The following is a 20,782-nucleotide window of genomic DNA, read 5'->3' as shown; positions in this document are numbered from 1 at the left end:
AGTTCAGTGTGATATACAATCAGAATTACAGATATCTATGAAGACAAGTATGTAAAATTTGTACTTTAGTATTGGTTAATTGGGAGATATAATGTATAATAATTTTCAAATAAGAACTCTGCAAGACTAGACTCTGGATCCATCCGCTTTCCCAGTTGCTCTGTATGTTTCAAAATGTATGCATACCAGATCCGAAATGAAGAGTGCCCAGAAGAACTTTTGTTGAAGAGCAGTGCAGATGGTAGCACATGTGGACAAAATAAATGAAAGTTACACGCAGCAGATACCTAGCTTAAACCACACAGAAGTGTGAGCTGCAGCCTCTGTGCAAGCCCACAACATATTAATTGGACTCCACGCATTCGCCTGAAAACTCTGCTGGTCAACAAAATCAAAGTGAAAAGTGGAAGTAGTTGTACTGTTCATGCAGCAGCAGAGACTAATTAACTGACTTTGCTAATGGCTATAGTGTGCCACAGAACTTTTACAAATAGATTTTTACAGCTGATAACTACTAATAGCAGGTACTGAAGGTGACATTGACAGTCATCTATCTGCAATTGGGAAAGAAATATTGCCACATATGCTGACATCATTTGATATTAGAAGTTCTGGCTTCTAAATGTCATATTTTAAATGTCATTATATTTGTAGAATGTAAAAATAAAATTTTAATGCTATTTTAGTCATATACCTCACATTGAACCTTAAAATAATGCCATGTTTTTATGAACACTTTTAATAGTATGAGAAAGTAATTATCTCTAGCCTTTCAGGCTCGGTATCCTTTAATAATGAACTGAGTCATTCTAGAAGTACCATATCCCGATTTTATAATGACTGTTTGCAGACTAGAGGAGAACATACAGATGAGACACAGAAATACTCAACTACTCCAATATTCTGTGACAAGTAGGAGATTCAAACTAACTTTATCTATGAATTGCTTGGCTTGTATATACTGTTCATAGAACTTAATTTGACTAAAACACCCCCTTCAGAGTCCAGAATGGAGTTAAGGATTGATTTCTTTTTTTTTTTTTTTAGAAGGGAGGGGGAAGAGGAAAAACAATACACACTCTCAAATTACTGAATAATAATAATAATAAAGGTGTAAGCAACCATGTAACCTTGATTTCACACCCAACTTCAATTTCATGGTGTCAACACTTGTTAGGCTAAGACATTAGTGATGGCTTAGTCTCCACTTAGTTTAACTCAGCTCTGCAGTCAGAGACATGTTACCCAGTGGGTGATTCAGACCATCCTGAATGTGCTGTCAAGAAGCCATTTTTAATCATTTTATATATCCAAAAATTTTAATCAATATCCAGACTATTTTGTACTAAATATCTAATCTTACTAAGCAAGGGAAAAGTAAAATCAAATCTCAGATCATAGAAGCTGTAGGAATTAACACTTGGCCTTCAAAAGAAGAGTGGTCTAGAAAAACACCCTTCATAGCACACTTTACTCGTTTTATTAGTTAAGAAACACAATCTGCTGCTCCATATGGCCATTCCCCTCCCATTGCCTGTGCTCTGCACGCTTTACCAGGACTATGCCGTAACGCCATGGTGACAAATTCAGCTTCCAATACTCTTGTGCTTCACTTTCAAGTCTTCTGAAATTCATAGCTAAACTCTTGCTCAACTTCATCTACTTATGGTGATTAGTTTCCCTAGGAGCCATGCTCCAAGCACAGTGTTGTTTCAATGCCCAATGAGACAGTGCAAAGCTAACCATACAAAAAGACCAAGTTTTCCAAGACTACATTCATGAGATGCACTAAAGAGAGCAAGAGGGTTTTAGCATTGTCTTTTAGCAATAATGAGAGGAAACAGGAGAATCTTCCATCAAGATAGCTCTTTCTTTGCTCCACATACTGTGCACCATGATGCTTTCTAGATCATTAGCTTACTATTTCCTCTTACGTAATTTCCTGCAGGTGTGCTTGTTAGCAAAACACTGCTCACAAAACCAGCGTCCTGATGTTTTGGTGTTATGTGGAGAGTGTACTGCCATGCTTAAACTCACAGGTCCTACAGGTTGCTGTTCAAAACAGTAGTTAAAACAAATAGCAACACAGACTTCAGATACGTAGCCCAAACAAGGTAACCTGTAAAGGAAAAGCTATCTGGGGTAGCAATTAGAGAAAATGAATGAATGGATGTGATGTGGCTTTTATAAAAAGACAAAGAGCCAATTGGTATTATTATCTTGCTCTGTTAGTACAGAGCCAGGATTCAGGTTGTTTGGCAATGAGTCATAATGGATTGTTTTAGTTCCTTTCTCTCTTTGATTGCCTTTAGACTTAAGACCCAATATAGCAGCCTGAAGTATGCTACTAGTGTCAGCAAAACAAATGTTTGCTCCAGCAGACTTGCACTCTGAATATCCTTAGCTGTGCCGTAAAGCAAGGGCCCCATAACATGTACTTTTGATGTTAATTCCTACTCCTCTAGGAAATACACTTATCACACTGAGCCTACCTGCTCCTATACAATGACAGTGAACCCTCCCACTAACCCTGGAGTTCACCTGTGAGTGCTCTTTTCTAATGCCATAAGCATCAACCAGCATCTAAAAGGCATTCTTGTGTCAAAGTAAATATTTCATGCTGAAATTATGTATAATGCTAACGATAGCCTTTAATGTAAAGGGAAGTAATATCTTAGTGTTCAAGATATTAAATGCATGTCATGTCAACTGAACGCGTTTCGTACGGTAGTAATTCTAAGCAAGAGTTTAACTTGGCTCAATTAAATGATAATACACAACTTAAAGAAAAGGAACCAGTCTTTTGTCTCTTGCTTCCCTTGCTCTGCAAAATAGCTTCTGCCACAGAAATCAATTCTAGTCTTCCAAGACTATATAATGGGCTTCAAAAAACAAGACTGCGCCAATTATTTATTCATCATAATTGAAGGCCCTAGAACCAAAGAAAACATTTTGCAGTTTCTTCCTATAGAATAGGAAATTACTTTCCTGAAGCTGCTACAAAGACCTGAATTAATTACCACTGAGATGCACATTACTGGATCAGTATTAACTTCCTTTCTGCTCCCTGAGTTAATTGACTTTCTAACTAAGACTATGACCTTATTTCAGTTTGCATCTTAGAAAGAAATGCATTGTTAAAATGCAAACCAGTACTAGTCAGTCTCCTACTTTTGTGCTACGCTAAACTCAATGATATCAAACCAAAAGTTATGCAGTGGGATGATTGTATTTAGTTTTTTGTTTGTTCGTTTAAATCCTTATTAATATAAACTTCATATAAAATAAAAACTTTTTAAAATAGTGTAACTAGTGATACACACCCTGATTTTCTTTAAGGTACTACATGTATATCATGGTATATAGTATGAATGATTATATGATGAACTACTGTGAAGAAAGATGGATCATCACCATCAAAAACCCCACAACAGCACTGCACGGACACAAAGTCACCAGCTTGCTTGATCAAGTGTCATTTACCAACCGTTTTGATTTGTTGGATGCAAAGAGAAGCAAAGGGAACACCACACTGCAGTGAGTGTCTGCCTACCTGCCCCAGGACAGACAGTGAAGCTTTTGGCACGTTGTCCCAGACATGACATGAACATGCACACAAGCACCGCGCGCACACACAAGTCAACCAGCTGGACTCCATCTGATTTGACAGCTGACAGTGAGGTTCAACAGCCAACCCCCCTCCCAAAGCTGCTGTTCGGTGCAGAGGGAGGTAAATCAGAGCACCACAGATGAAGAAATGAAGCTCTGCCACTGTTGCATTAAACATCACATGCACCTGTTCTCCAACGCATCACAATAATCAGCCTCTGGAAGTCCTCATTAACGAAGTTCATGCCTTTTCCCCAAAGTAGCTTCAGGACCATCCCCTCAAACATATACATCAGCCACACGTTATTTTTTGGAGTGTGAAAGGTTATTTCTTGCTCTGCATTTTACCGGTATTTTACTCTATAGTTTTTAGCTTCCCAAACCAGAAGGTTGCTAGCGCTTCCTTCAGAAAACTGTTCCACAACCTAGTAAGTTTCACTGCCAGGGATTTTTTTTCATGCTATAAAACTTAGATTTTTCTTCTCCTTTTTTTTCAGCCTATTACCTCTCATAATACCTCAAGTGTCACAGTAAATAATCCTGTGTTCTCCTTGACACTTTGCATTTAGCTATTTATTGGGAGACTGCTACGTTATCCTAGCCTCTATGGTCACCAACAAAGCACCTCTGGTTTACAATCCCTTTTTACCATTCAGCTTCCTACTGCTGCTTGGAAATTTCAAGCTTAGAAGTATAAAACAACAGCAGCTTTTAAAACTCAGTTTGGTTTTGCCACGCACAAAGGGAGGGCTTTTAGTTGGTTACTCCCTGTTGATATATTGGTTTATTCTAACAGAGCAGAGCATAATTATAAAACGATGAGTACTGACAATTACTGGTTTCAAAGATCAGACTTGTCAAAACAGAAGCAGGAACAACCACGTACTCTTTGGCAGACACATACCTGCTCAGAAGCATCCATAGCTCTCCACTATAATTCATTACAATCTGCCTTTTTCCTGAGGCCACAGCTCTGCAGGCCTTGAGACCTAATTTTCCCTACCACCCACCTGGAGTCATCCACCTGCTTCCTGTGGCACTGGCCCACTCCCCCCCTTGAAACACCTTGTGTAGAATATTTTGAAGGATCTCAGTGCTTCTGAGCACCATCATCCTCCACCACCCAGAGCCTGCCACCCTCAACAGGGGGTGTTAGCAGGAGTTGCAGGCATCTGCTTAAAGTAAAAGAACAAAAGCCATTCATTTGAGATGTACCCATGTAGGTGGCCTTGGGGTTTCACTGTGCTCAGCTTGATTGTCATTTTGTGTGATTAGATTAGTTGATGTTACCCATACAGTATTACAAGAGCTTCTATGTTTTAAATGGACTAGGACTTCATAGATGTGCTCATTCTGCTTCCTTCCAGGCTCTGCAGTCCTACCCTGCACTCCTTCTACCAAGCACATGCTCCTACATTCCCCTCTTTAAGGGACCTTCTCAGCAGGAACCCAAGCAAACACAGGTTGATTTAAGCATCTACACCTTACCTGGGGCTTGAACATCTTCTCTTCCTTCTTGCACACTGTTTTTCAGCTACTCCACCCAGACAGCAGCAGCGGCTAGCACCACCACCCCTCTCTTACTCCTTCAGCTTCATAGCCTCTCAGGCTGGGCTTTGCAGCTCCTTTTCAGGCCTAGCCTGCAGGTGTGGCCAAAAACTCCCCCCCCACCACCCACCCCCTGCAGGCTGGGCTGGTGTCCCACCTGAGCCCTGATCCCCCAGGGAGCTCCTGCCACCTTCTTAAGTAAGGATGATATGAGTATGCTGCCCCCACTATTAGATGCGCTAGGCTGAAAATTAAGTGACTTTCTCTTCAGCCTTAAATATTTAACTGAATTGTTTTTAATATTACATTAGGTTATTATTTTTATGATGAGTGAAAGGGATTTTTTTCCTTAGCTGAGTGTCTCACAAAACTCTTACTGGAATATCCCAGCTGTGGAAATTATTCCAACAACTTTATACTCCACAAAAGCTTGGGCATGTGTATTGCTCTTTTAAATCTCTTCCAAAAGCAGACCCGGGAAAGGCCCCAGGCTGCCACAGCCCCTCCAAGTCCAGACTCAGCTCTAAGCAGAACTCTTGTCACAAACTCAGGCCATCAAGGACTTAGTGCTCAAGACAGAGAGCAAGCATTCAGATGTTATAAACTACCTGTCCCTGAAAATTACAGTGAGTTTAAGAATTTTAACACTAACGTCAGTGATATATCTTTCTGCATAATCCTAGTTGCAGGCACAGCATCTTCTTAAATTGCAAATGGGGTTTGCACACATAAAGGCCGTTCATTCCCTCTTAAAAAACTGTCATGTCATTTGTAGCTAAAATCGTTCCTCATTTTCTTCCTCTCCTGGTCTCCAGTAGCTTTTATCCAATCCTCTTTCCAACATCCATTTAGCACTTTTAATGAGAAATCTGAGAAATATGTGTGGTTCTGCTATGGGACAGGGACAGGAGGATGGACTACACAACATTTTGAGACTTTCTAGTTGCGTAGTCTGACAGTAAACTCCTCGGACTGGTTCCTGACCCAAAGCAAAAAGTCATTTAGTCTCTGTCAAAATGTCAGGTGTGCCATGAAGGACAGGCAGTGAACTGTGGCCCCTGCCTTGCATATTTGAGGTCTCTTTCCAGGCTTTTTCCCCATGGCTTACATACAACAGGAGGGATCACCTACCTCCGCAGTTTAATTCTGCATAGCAATGCTGCGTATCAGTGTACGAAGCAATGTCACACCTGCCTCCCCCGTTTCTTTCAAGCGTGCACAAAACAGCTGTCTTTAAAATTCCTTGAAGTATTGTGTAATCTTAGCAATAGCAGAGAGCACTTGGGAGCTCGGTGCATTACGAAGTCTAATAACAGTAACAATAACAACAATAATAACAGTAAGGCAGTGAAAGCTCAAGGATGCTGTGACTTTCAGCAAGCTGTAGTATTATTTTGAAACAGTCTACTGCAGTGTTGGGAAACCTCACTCACCAGACAGCTACAGATTCAAAGACATCTTAGGGGGCAGGTAACACAAAGGAGGGCCTTTTATTCCCAGATTGTGGGCATGAATCCGGCTTGCGTTGACTCCAATAAAGGTGCTTACAAGCTGAAGACTCTTCAATACACTAAACCAGGATTTGCACCTTTTCACAAATCTGGGTTCAGCTCATTAGACTTTCTATGCATTTGCTATGATCTCACCTTGAGAGCTGTAATCAGGTCAGCTAAAGAGAGAGCTGAGGGAGAGGCTCCTTCAGTTCGAGTGCCGCTGCTAACACCTGTAGCACGGGGAGCTGCGGTGGCTCTGTGAGAGAGCTCAGCTTTGCTCTTTCTTCCTCTTCTCCACCTTCAGATTGCGGCTAGGATACAGTTTTGCATCAGAATCACTTGGAAGTTGCTGATGTACGCTTTGGACATGACAGCATGAGAGCAGGTGGGACACGCAGTCAAGGGCTTCATCTCTAAACATTGACAAAAAAAGTAATATGTGATAAATGACAGAAGTTGAGCCCAAATACATTACTTGCCTCAGCTTTTTAAGCCCCTGAAATTAATATGCTTTTAATGGGAAGCTAACCCTGAAATATCATGCACGGCTCCAGAACTCTCTTTCCGTCGTCAATATTCACTACACGGATATCTCTTGGGACAGATAGAAGCTGACAATTTAATAAATGAAGATGGAAGCAGAATAAGCTGATGTCTTAATCAACTCTACATTCGGAAACAAAGGAGCTATGTTATTTCTTCTTTATCCACCTTTTCCTCATCACTAGTTGATCATATCTGGTCATAGGAATTACTCTTCACCTTTCTGGCAGCCTCTCCTGTTTACAGCGTTTTGTTTTTTCCTACAGAGCATGTTTCCAGGGAGAGGAAAAAAAGCAGCATTCCACGGCTCTTCATAAAATTGTCGCCAACCAAAATGTATGAATGTCATTCTCTCTAGTAAGCCCTTTCTCAAATAAACAGTCCTCAGCACGCCTGCGACTAGCAAGTTCAGCTACGGCACGAGCTCTAAGCAGCAGCCGCTTCCCTAATTGCTTTCTACTCCACCAGCAATCAGCATGGCTGCTGCAGACTGGTGGGCACCGAACAATGTATGGGCAGGAATTTAAAATGCTGCCTTCCAAAGCATGCTCTGCTTCAAGCTGGTACTTGAATTCCTGACATTCTCTAATCATCGTAAATTCATAAAGCTTTGAGGGTGCAGGAAAACATGTGCCAGCCTGGGAGCCCACACAAAGCCTCGCTGGAAAGATGAATGATTCACTTGAAAGAAGATCCTGAAGCACAGATCAAATTTTAATAAGTCTTTGAGTCTCTTTTCTAAATGTCATCTCCTAATGACACTCTGGAAAGATGCCGTTTCTCCTATCGGATTCCGTCTTGAAAACGCTCAAATGCTAAACTCACGGTAGCTGATAAGCCATCAAACAAGTTTGCTTGCTAGACCTTAAACTGCAAGGAAAGAACCTTTTGTGGTTTGTCTTCATGTTGTGATGGTGTTTGGATGTGCAGTACCTGCTTCTGTATTCAACTGCTAACTGAAACATTTCCCTGTTTTTGGAGAAACTGAAACTGTTACTGATCTGAATCTGAATTCCCCTGAAAATAAGGCCAGATATTCAGCAAAGTCCTCCTGCACCCCTCAAGCCCAAAATCTCGCTTTAGACACCGCTTTTTCACACAACAGGCCAGTGCCCAAGGAGCTGGCAGTGGTGGATCTGGGGCATGAGGCTCTGCCACGCCAGATGCCTCTGCGCACAGAGCAACCCCAGCGCCCGTGATGTGTTGGCTGCTCCCAGCAGCTGGAATTTCTTCTATGCAATTACACGTGCAGCCTCACCAAACCAAGCATAAATTATGAACTGGAAATGGTGAGGTTTATTTTTTAATGACCAGGAAGAGCCAACCCGCAATAGATTCCTGCACCCTTTGGAAGGTGACTTTGGGGAACCATCTGAGTTAATAAAGAAACAGCCGCATGAGGATGTCACTATTTGCAAAGGGTAATGGCAGCAAAAGCCTTTCTCTGCCAGTCTAAATCACATCTCAGCCTGAAGCAAGTATGAGCTGCAGGATTTTCTAGGGCTGTTGCTGTTAGTCAAGGATATATATGCAGTGAGCATATACCCTTGGCTGGAAATCACAGAGCTCCTGTGACAAGGAAACAAGGCTCTTGCCAGCTTATTGCCCAGGGCTACCCCTGGCATGTGATATAGCATTACTGGTGCAGGCAAATGTAAATAAGAAGATACTAAAGCAAACTTTGTTTACTGATGCAAACTGCCAAGCATAATATAAGTTTGCAGGGTGAATTCATGCTCCGTCATAGAAACTAAAAAGACTTTATTTTTTTTCTCTTCATTTTGGGCCCCAGAATTTAATGGGCTTTGTGTTGAGCAGCACCTACATTTTTTAGTCTCTAGGAAACCTTCATACAACCCCATAATATGCCCAGAGAGCACTGTAATTCTCATCAATGTAATGTACCCTTGTTCATTACTCATAGACACATTTTATTTCAAAATCCTAAGCATCTTTTCATCCCACAACATGTTGATAGAAAATCCTTCTTAGTTATGGACTGATCTTTCCTCTAGCAAATGGGACAATAAGCCTACCTATTTCTGCTCTGACAATTTCCATGTTGAATCTTAAGGATTGTGTGGGTATTTTTGTTTTTACAGTAATGCACAATGCAGATGAACAACCCAAATGAGCTTAGAAACTTTTACCACGTGTACTGAGTTCACCCAAGATTAACCTTAGTGCAGGAGGAATTTATCCCTATCATAGGAAATACAGGCAATGCCATGGTAACAAGAATCTAGCAAGGGATAACTAGGGATGTTGATAGACATCATTGTGCACATGATTTACTTCTAAGACTGTTTCATCTATACTTTCATATCTGCTATGTTTTCAGGACTACTTTATAGTGAATTATAATTTTGGAAGCTCTAGTTCTAAAGTGATCATGAGATACTTGTGACCTGGAGAGTCACACTGAGTGAGTGCAAACAATCCCACCCAGATGAATAAAATGTTTAAAGTTAAAATTAAACAAATACACAGCAAAATCTGTGCCACGCTTTTTAAGCCAAGAAATTTCATGTGAACATTGAAACTATTATTTTCAGTTGTAGCATTGTGTTTGAAAATTTGAGAGAGGTGTTCTTTGGGGTTTCAGCTGTTCCGTTTTGTATGCAAATTTAGCAATAAAGTTGTACAAATTTAGTAATAAAGTTGACTGAGATAACATATTTGATGTGCAAAGACTTTCTAACAAAATATCAGTAACATTTTCCCTGATGTATTATTGTATTATTAATGTATATTTTCTCATACCTAATGAATCCTTCCTGAATTATCTTTTTTGTTTGTTGTTGTCGTTTGTTTTTGCTGCTGTTGTTTGTTTGTTTGTGGTATCTAGGAGAGTTTGTATCAACTAAAATGGCACTTATTATGTAGGTAACATTTATAAAATTCTGTGTGAAATTTTTATCATTTAGTTCACAGTATGTTGGTAAGAGTTAATTCAGTTCAATTAAAAGCCAAAACAGAAATAGCTAATAAAACATTGACAGTGAAATATATGGGTTTCTTTCTATAAAGAAGAAGCTGAATGAGGAACCAAATGTCTAAAAATAGGTTTAAATTTTTGAATGGTATTGAATTATTGAATTGCGTTCTAGTGGTGTAGACTAAATAATGGATTCACTAGATTCAGCCCTACAGGATTTACCAGAAGATCAGATAAATACAGTTAGAGACGTGAGTGAAAATATAAAAATGTCATCAAGAACTTTCAAAGAAAATCTTGTTTTTAAAAGCAGACTAACTGGAGACAAACTGAAAGAAAGAGATGGATATTGGCTGCTTAATTAGATAAAGCCAGTACCTTAATTTTAATGAACTTTCAGGAAATGCAAGTGGCATTAAAGACCACAGCAATTTGCATCAACAAGTTCCTAATGGGTCTGATAGATAATATTGCCTTTAGCTAGAAAACGTCTACAATAAGAGCTACTTAGCATTCCCCTTGTATAGAAACACATTCCAAACATTTCTGGCCAATTTATTTTAAATACTTTGTCTTTGTTTTCAAAATCTCCACACTTACACTGCAGAATGGGCAGGATTAATCAGTGCTGATAAGCCTAATTGAGGGCAGTTAGAGATGTGAACGTGAATATATAGAAAGCTACCTTTTAATGATCCCTTCGTAATTATCAATGGAGAATTCCCATTATTTCTTGGCAAACTGAAACAAATCAAAGACTCTGTTTATTAAAAATCTGTGTAGAAACCAAAGGTGTAAGCTGCTACCATATCTTATGGTGCAAAAGCCGACCAATGAGAGGAAAATGAACACCTTTGGCAATTTTGGAACAACATAAAAATGTATTTCAAAGCTATTAAAATTTTTCAAGCAAGATCAGGAAAGATTTATGAGTTGGCGGATTTATTGGAAAGGCACACCTTTCCTGGACTTCAGCTCTTTCAGCTGCAGAGGAAGAAAAATGTGTTTTGTTTCTACTGGTTAAACTCATCAGACCAAGCAGAAACCCTCTGTATACTTCTGAACCTGCAAACATCTGCTGCAAGCTTCCTTAACTCATCATTTGGCCAGATGTCTATAAGCGACTAGACTGCAGATGGCAGCAAGGGGGGGGTGACAGTCATTTGCCATCTTCCCAGTTGTTGGGAACAGAAGAGGACATTCCAAAGGATGGGAAGACATTCCCAATGGCCACCTCTCCCTTCCTCCTTCTGGCACAGCAGGTGCTCCACGTGTGCCCGGGCTGTGGGCATTCCTAACAGTCTCACTGTAATTTTCAACCTGCTATTGGGGAATTAGTCTGAGCATTGGAAGCTACAATTTTCTGTCTTATTAAAGGTGGCCTGAGGAATCACTCCATGTCAAACAAGAGCTTTGGAACTGCACGTGGTCCCCACAGGCATGGCGATAGACTGTAGACAGGGAATGGAAGGAGGCAATGAACGTTAGAAAAAGGAGAAAACATAATGGCTAGCCATGAAGAGTCTGGGAAATAAAGTAACATAAGAGAATGAATAACTGTGAATGCTTGATAACAGCCATATTAGTGTGCTTGGAGTGTTTTTTAGGTGCAGAAATGTCTGAAAAAGTCTGGGATGTGAGATGAAGGCTCTGTAAAGGCTTTTGTCTATTAGGATCTCCTGCATGGCCAACAGTGCCAGAGTAATGACTGAACTGGGGAATCTGTTTTGGACAGCCACCCCCTCCCTGCCCCCTGTGCTGTTGCAGAGGATCCAGGTATGACCACCACCATCACCGATTTAGCAAAACTTTTTGACTGTTCTTACAGCATGACGGTACACCGTGGTGATAGACACCAGCTTGCAAAGCAGGTCCGGGATGTCACGAGAGTTGCTGCTCTATCTTCTCAGTGAGGGAGAAGCCCAGGTGTCTTCTTAGGAGGCACCTTGGGTGCAGAAACCAAGCCCATGGCCAAGTACCAGCACCAGTGAGCTGGTCCTGAGCGCGGCGGAGCTCCACGCACTGTGAGGGGCTGGGGCATGCAACGGAGCCGAGTGTGGGCCACAGCTGACACCACACTTGATATGTATCTTAAGGAAAATATCATCTGTATAATGTGCCATTATGCACTGATGCTGCCACGCTTTGTTAGTTGCCAGTTTTGGGTCATTTCCTTTTGAGAAGCTGCTCGGGTGTTATTCCTGAGCCTGAATAGGAACTACCAGCGAGTGCCGCAGGGGCAGATGTGCCTCCTGAGCTCTGTTTCGGTGGCTGCACTGTGAGGTTCTCCACTCAGCTCCGAAAATGCTTCCCTGTGGCGTCAGTCACAGCTCTTCCAAGTGCAGAAAGTTTCCAGGTGTGAGTTAGAAAAGTTAACTTTAGAAAGTGACAGCTTGCCCTTTTCGTTATCACTCTAGACCTCATACAAATATTTCTAACTTTTATTATTATTATTATTATTGTTATTTATACAGGTACATTTGGAAACGTTCATCAGCTCAGTTTTAGTCTTCTGAAATGACTTTGTTGCAGTGCCTATAAATGGCTATTGCAGATAGCTATGCATCGTTTCAGGAATTAATTGCTTATTAAACTCTTGGTTTGGGGTGGAAATGTATGGAAGATTTCTGCAAAGGCTGATGTTTGTGATATTAGCTGACTGCTTACTATTAGAAAATTGAGAGCAATTATTTCAAATTAGAATCCACTGAGCCAACTCTTGCATGTTCAGATACGCGCCAAGTAACAGCTCTTAAAGGTCCATGAAGTGCGTTTAACCATCACCCTGTGTTATTGTGCCAGTACACAGAGCATGCACACAAGTTTTACCTGCTCATAGACACTCAGAAATATACTTTCTCTGAAAGGGATATAAACAGTGCCTGTCATTTGTCACTGTTCATGAAACAGGAGAAAAAAAAAAGCATGCATTCATCGATAAAAAAGAGCTTTATTATGTCATTAGGTACATAAATTGGAATTTGAAAAAGTAAAGATTTAGTTTAGCCACTAAGGGTTAACTTTGGAGAATTAATATAATTCTTGAGTCTCAGAAAAGCAATAAGATCCTGAACTGAAAGGACTAGGTCTGTATGTAGGACACAAACTTGCAAAGAACTTCCCAAAGTAGTATTGATGACACAACCTGTCGTCTTGCTCTCCAGCGGTCAGGCACTGCTGCAGTTGCTCCCTTTGCTGCCAACACCGACACACCTGGGTGCGAGCAGTAGTGGCTCCTGAGGACATGCAGGGCTTCCACATCTCACAGCACAGCGTTACCTTGGCAATGTCTTGGGACTTTCTCTCTGGAGCTTTTTTTGATAAACAGCAATAAATAAATAAAGTTTTGCATGTCAGTGTACTGGTGATGTATTTCAACACCTACATCACTTCTTATTAGACCTACTCATTCTCAGTGCTTGTTTATCCTGGTGGAAATCTAATAAAAGACTTTCTCATTCTTTTTAATATCTTCTGTAACAATTACTGTCTATCCGCCCTTGGTGATTATTTCTTATGTTCTCATACATGGTCCAAATATTACCTTTCAGAGCTGGATATTTAGAGGCAGTTCATATTTAAATTGTATAGGTAATGTAGCTCTTTTAATTGCATATTTTTCTGAATTTAGATTAAGCTAAATAATGGGATGTCATCCATTTCAAATTCAAATTAGGGTAACTTATTCCACCAACAAGTGAACTTTGTCTTCATAATCTAGCTCAGCAAGCAAGCGTGATGTAACATAGAAAGTAGTAACTGAGAGTGCTTTAACTGATGAATGCACCATAAGAAATGCAGCTCCATGTTTGACAGCTGGACCACTGAATTTCTATTTTTATTAATTGGGAGACCTTTACAATAACCTCTGTTAATCAGTGGCTAAGCAGCTCACAGCGCACTGTCAAGAGATCACTTACAAATGACAATGCTGCACTCCCATTTAAAGATATAAATGGGAAAGTGTGCTACAGTCCAGTATTTGTTGAATTTTGCAGAATTAAAACCAGGCCACAGCATTTTCAGTGCACAATGTGAGCTTATGGAATTTCATAACATATTTCTGTTCCGCATAGTGATGTTTCCTCCTTTCATATAGTAAATTTTATAAAGGCAATTGTACCTAGAACAATTTGGGCTATTTGCAAAATTTGGAAAATTGCATTTTATGTAATACATGTAAAAAAAGGATGTGTTTCATCCAACTCAATATTCATTTTATAGAATTGCAGTTCCCTACTTCCTTTATCGCTCTTTAACAGGCTGGCAGGAATGGGAATCTGAGTGCTCCTGTCCTTGAGCAATTTTAATTGAAGATGCTCTGAAGGGGTGAACTGTGCTGACACGTACTCTGCATCGGGGTCCTCTCCGGTCACTGGCAATTACAATCCCCTCTGAAATGTTCTGCAACACTCTCCATCCAAGCATGTTAAACCACTTTGCACATATTATATACTGACTAATTAATGAGGGCATCTTCAGAGATTTGTAAATATGATCTTCAGGCTATTGTTCAGGAAACTGAGGCACAGAGAAGTGAAACCCCTGCGGAGAGGACCCAACTTGCCATCACACAAGGATGAGGAAGGAGCTCAGGTGTCCAGCTCCCACCACTGCTGTGTGCACACAAGACAGCGACCTATTCCTCACCACAGTAACACCATCATTTTACTACTACTATTTTTTCTTTCCTTAAAAAGGTTGTATTATAAGAGGTTTGAATGTCATCAGGAAAAAAGTTTGTTTAAACACTGTTAAATGTTTGACAAATCCACAAAACCAAGGAAATTCAGACTTAAGGCTGAAAATCCAGACTGACACTCCAGCCTTACCAATACTGCTACAAACCTCCTTGCTTTTGTGCTTGAAAGTCAGACCTCTTACCTTAGTAAATGCTGTTTTTTGTAGTTAAATTATAGTAACAAATGCTCCAGTTTCACTAAACCCCACTACCTACAAGATTTGGATTACTCAAATGTAACCTAAATCCTTTCTGCTGGTGGTGTGTTCATTTGAAGATAAGTAACAGGGTAAGTAGGCTAATATTGGATCGGAATCTCCTATGGATAGTTCAGCACATCTCTAATTTTGTTGTGACTATTTTTCTAGCTAAATTTAGATGAAAGAGGAAGACGTTTATTTCTTGCCTGCTGGTAGCTTCCCCCTCCTCCGCAAGGTATCGAGAATTCTGTTGTAGAAACTCATACATACAAAGAAGTTACAAGTGCCAACCACAGTACCGTATTGATTTCCACCATACTTCCAGTGAATTTGATTATCCTGTGGATGATACTGGCCCACAATAATTAAGGTCCCAGTACTGTAACATTAGTTTGGTCCTCAAACTGACCTTGTTGCAGATACAGATCCAAAACATATTATTTATTTGTTTACTATGCTTTTAATAAAGTTTTGACCACTCAGATCCTACAAACATCAGTCTTCAAGTGGAGAAAGCTCAACCCCAGCCTTTTCTGGTAGTGGAAAATTGCTCGCTTACTCTTTCCCCCATGTTCACACCAAACCAACCCTATCAGAAAGCACCTAAACTAGTCATGAAATTTATCACATTAGTAGATTTTAAGGCATCTAGAATTTTGTCATGAGAAAGGAAGGCTTTTATCCCTTCTTACAGGGAATGCACAACTAGGTCCTGTTTTTCACCTTCTGGAAGTTTTAAAATACTTAGTTTTTCCTCTTAACTCCTCTGCCTTTGATTTCCAGAAAATAAAAAATTAAAAAAAGACAGATTGTTTCTCTTGATGAGAGTGAATAAAGAGGGTGCTGCTATACCCTTTTCCCTCTTGGTTTCATCCAGCAATATAAACAGAATGTGGAGGGAAAAAAAAAAAAAAAGAAAAAAAAGGATTAAACTCACCAACAAACAAACAAAAAAAAGAAAACCACAAAACTAACAGGAAGGTTTGAGTAGGCCTGAGATGGAAAAGAGGCATAGGAATTGTGAACAAACAGTTCACCCACTATATAGCTTTCTGGCTAGAGCTTTATTGTTTTGAACTTTCCCTTTGGCACAGATCTAACTAGTGTTTGTGAATATTTGTCACCTACATTTTCTAGGGAAAAAGACCAGTGGAGGATGAAGCCTGACAACACAGATCAAAATACTGGAATAATTTTAAAGCACAATAAAAGCCTTACAATGCAGCAGATGAATTAGGAAAAATTTTGTGCGTACTGGCCTATCCTAACAAAATATAAATTAGAAAGGACTTATAGTGAGGATTTATGTCTGTCAACATGGAACTTAATGAAAAGCAAATCTTGCTTTATGTAAGACTCCTTAATGCTGGAAACCCAATCCCCAGCTTGGTTACCAGAGTGTAAATACAAACTAACTCCACTGTGCCTGATGATCCTGCGGTGGATTTCCAGCTTGCTCTTGAGTCCAATAATTTATAGTAGAGGTGGAGCCAGCTGTCAGCTAGCAATTTGCCTAGAATGAGAACAATATGTTCACATAAGCATAAAGGTGTCCTAAACTTACATACTGCCACTCAGCTATTATTCATTAATGCTTTCCTCAATTATATTCATTTTTAAGCCTAGCACCTTACTTTTTATGCTCGAGGCATTTGCCTACAAAGTCATTTTAATATTCAAGCTACAGAGGTGTTTGCTGTCTTTGACTCAGTTGACATTTACTTCCGAGAAACTGAACTGAAGAGGCTGGTAATTTCTATAAGAGGTGTTGGCATTAATTTTCTTGCTGTTGTGCCTTGTTGCTCCAGTAGATCTTTGTAGATGCCAACATTGCCTAATTTTTTCCACTTTTACTTATGTTTGACAGGTTACTTATTGCTTATTGACTGTAGGAGTTTTATTGTGCAATTTTGCTTCCTCAGCCTTAGTATTCAGGAAAAAAAGACTTTATATGTCTCATGACAGGGTGTTTATCTGACACTAAGTCCTTTTGTTACAAGTCAAACTTTCAAAGAAATTATTATAACTTCCACTACTTAACTATTAGCAAACTGTGTACACTTTCATTTCTGATTATATGGAATGAAGAAAATGTGATAATTTGCTGAGTGCCACAGAACTGTCTAAATAATGTTCAGTCCCCTTCTTATCTCTTATTCCTGTACTCTCAGACAAGGGAAATTACATATCTTTCATAGAAAAAAATCTATACTCATGAGTGCGAGGATTAACAAGATATATTTTAAACTTGTATTACATATTTAAAACACAAAAAGATGAGTACCTAATGGCAAGTATCTTTTCTAAGGTCATAGTCTGCCAGCTGAATAAGAAATAAAATTATAATGATTGGAGACAAACAGTAATTGCAAAGACAAATATTCATAAATGTGTTAAGATCGAGCTAAAGGCTTGGGTCAGTAATTATCTTTGCATAATACTGTTCAGTGTTAATATCGTGTTGTATTACTCATATAGATAGATATTAACACACAATTCCTTTCAGATTTATGGATCCAGACTATAAACAGAGCTGCTTTATCTGACTTGAGAGAAACTTACTTTTTAGAAGTCGGACCATGGTCTGTTTGAATAAAATGGCATGATGTGGAAAAGTCAGGAAAGACCTGGTATCTTCATGATGTTTTTCTTCTTTAAACTCCCACTTCACATCTTTTGCTTCTTGCCAATAACTAGCACCGAATATATTACAGAGGAATCATCTACAGAAGGAAAAAAAATTATGAAAAGTAATTTCAGCCAAAACACTCTGTCCCTTTCATGACAATAATTTGGAGGTTTATATCCACAACCCTGTTAATCTCAGTAGCTCAGTGGCCATACTGGTCTCAAGCCTTCCTCTATAAAAGTCATGGTATATTTTGGAAATGATTCTTTCTGCCAAGCCACCTTTGCAAGCACACTTTTCATGTTTTGCTGCAAGAAGCAACTCAAGAAGCTCAAGCCTAGCCAAGGTTGTGTTTTGCCTCAGTTTGAGAAGAGTGGAGCTTGCCCAGCTGTGGAAATGCCAAAGGAATTTGTACAAAGACGATAAAACTCAAGCAAAACTGGGACATGATCATACCACACCTTTATGATCTTAAAACTGTGGCTGTGTACGTGTGGATAGGGAATATAGGCACTGCCTTTGAAAAGAGCCAGCTTTGTTTTTAATGCCCAGCATTAGCAGACAAAAATAGAAAGAAGATAACATTGGATCATCTGAAAACACTCCCAGATGCATGCTTTTGGCAGGTAATTGCATTTTCTTGCAACGTGATAAAGAAAATCAATGAATTGAATACAGAAAGTGTGAAATGAATATCTGCGTCTTAGTATTCACAGGAAAGTCAGCAGAATCTTGGTCAGCAGAACCTATCCAGGTCTTGTCAATATACAGGCTGCATGCTTCTCTGGGGAGGGGAGAAAAAAATACACCCACAATTGAAATATACAATAAAATTATGAGAGTCCCATAGTCTGTTCATCCCTTTCCAAGATTCACTTTAGTTGCATACTATACTTCAAAAAACAGAAGAGAGCAGAAGAATAAGTTGCTGATTTAGAAGGCTTGGCTCTGTAGTGACTTTGTAAAGGCAGAGAAAACAGTTCTACAATTGCCGAAGGTGAGGTTGATATGGATACAGAGTTTTGACTTCATGAACTAATCAGATTTTTTCAATCAATTACCCTAATCCAAGCCACTAGGAGGCAAGCATCCGTCACCCGACTACATGACAGCAAGGACGCTGCAAAAAAAGTCCTCCGTTTTTGCAGTCATAGTCCAGTCCAGTGGAGTGGCTTAGTGACAGCATGGGGTTGCACACTCACCACTTGCACACAAGCTCTCCGGTGCCGAGCCAGACTCACCAGCTCCCCAGCTGCAACTGCTGCTGAGCCCCTCTGCCGGGAAGGTACTTCTTAGTTCGCACTGATATTGTGTAATAAGGGAGTTTATTTGGCTATCGGCAGCATTTTTGTGATGGGCTTTGGGTTTTCTTCTGTGCTGATAAAAATGGAATTAGCAGGTATTAGCAACTAAATTAGTTAGTAGGCATTAACAACAAAAGGAGTTGTTCAGGCTCACTGAAGCAGACATAATTCTAGTTACAGGTAAATGATTTTTTTTTCTTCAATTAATTGTTTATTTGCATTACTTTTTAGGTATTATCTCTTAAGAAATTAATTCCTCTTAACCACAGCCCAGCGAACTTTGACAGTCTATTTGCCACTGCCTTAGACTATTGCTTGCGGAGAAGAAGCCCTTGCTATCTTCTCATTTACTCTCAGACAATGTGTCTGTAATCCCCAGAGGGCTTCTAATTCAACCTCAAGAACAGCATAATTTCAAATGTCTCTAGAGAAAATGGAGTTACAGAACACCAGCTGCAGAAAAGTATATGTTCAGGCTCTTCACACCTGTGTAATTAGTGCTCTGCTGAATTCGTTACAAATTATGAAAAACAATGATCTTATATTTCACAGGACGTGGCACTGGCAGATTCTTACATTGGCATAGAACCTATTTTTTGCCGAAACTTTATTTTGATCTCATATTTATTTGTTTAAATGTTCTCACCATATAAACCAGTGTTCAAACAGTCCCTTGTTTGGAATGCAAAAACACATGGAACTCCTCTCAAATTCAAGACTATAGGTAGGTTAACTTATTTGGTTGCAGTATTTCTTCAAGCCTTCTATAGAATATAAGATTAATGAAAGTCAGGCCATCTTAAAATGAAATGAACTGTAGTACAACTGTAAACTGGGAATGACAAGTTCAGATTTTTCCTTCAAGCTTTTAAGCATCTCTACTAATAGCTAAAATATTTCTGAAACAGTTTGACCTTTAAATTCTATTTGAAAAATGCTTCTTTTCTTTTGGGAAACTGCCTCCACTGAATCATTTCCAAGCCTCTAGGCAACTTTCAGTATCAAAAAGAGAGTTGTTACAACTATTTCTAAGATAATTTTAGAAGTGAATGATGAGAGAAAATTAGCCTTAATGTCCAAAAAGAATGGGAAAAAATATACAGAAACTCTCTTTGTAATGTCTATTTCATAATCCAAATATAAGTAATTTGATACAGACCTCCAGCTTTGTATGATTTCTGTTATGGAAACTAACATATTTCAATAGTAAGGTCTTTTGAGTTCCAAGCCCTAACTAATTGGGTTATGAACCCCAGAGAGACTATTAATTTTTTTTTATTATTTTTTTCTGGTATTTGCATTTCAGCTACGGTACTCATGGAAATATTTGTCTAGGCTAGCTGAGAATAATGATTAAAATAGAATGTTCATGAATGTTTATCATCTATATACGTCTTGTAAGACAGAGATTAAATGTCAAATTTTAATACATTTTCTTTGCAGTACAGTACCTTTGGTACAAACTAATAAAATTATATGACAATTTGGTGAATTACTATGATAGCAAATTGATAAATTTATTGTTTGCTACTACTTAAACAGGAAACAATGAAAATTTGAGCTGCCATCAGAGTTAATGAGATCTCTATAACTGGGTCTGGCTATGGTGAAAGTAAGTGGACTCTCTTAAATGAGTAACAAACAGTCTAGAAGCTCGCTATGCAAAATGCCATCTTACGTCACTTGAATCGACACACTTTGAAGATAAAGAATGCATTTTTACAGTTTCATGTTTGAACTCTACAGTTTGGAGCGCTGTACTTAGTGGAAATGGATA

General features: G+C 39.3%; 1 protein-coding gene across 1 annotated transcript in view; it reads right to left on the bottom strand.

The window, feature by feature from the left end:
- LOC308199620 (uncharacterized protein) overlaps positions 1 to 20,782 on the bottom strand; it is a 372,210-nt gene that overhangs the window by 216,992 nt on the left and 134,436 nt on the right. Inside the window, exons 16-21 of the mRNA XM_080604046.1 lie at positions 18,904 to 19,073; positions 17,635 to 17,795; positions 17,357 to 17,395; positions 16,489 to 16,585; positions 13,277 to 13,442; positions 6,804 to 7,063 (exon numbers count right to left, since the gene is read on the bottom strand). The gene's annotated coding sequence lies outside the window, so the exon portion shown is untranslated. The remainder of the gene's footprint in view (positions 1 to 6,803; positions 7,064 to 13,276; positions 13,443 to 16,488; positions 16,586 to 17,356; positions 17,396 to 17,634; positions 17,796 to 18,903; positions 19,074 to 20,782) is intronic.

This window comes from Anser brachyrhynchus (assembly GCF_964034855.1).
Source record: "Anser brachyrhynchus genome assembly, chromosome: 9".
NCBI classification, from domain to species: Eukaryota; Metazoa; Chordata; class Aves; order Anseriformes; family Anatidae; genus Anser; species Anser brachyrhynchus.
Note: the sequence above shows the minus strand (reverse complement) of the source record. Positions and strands in the feature narration are given on the sequence as shown.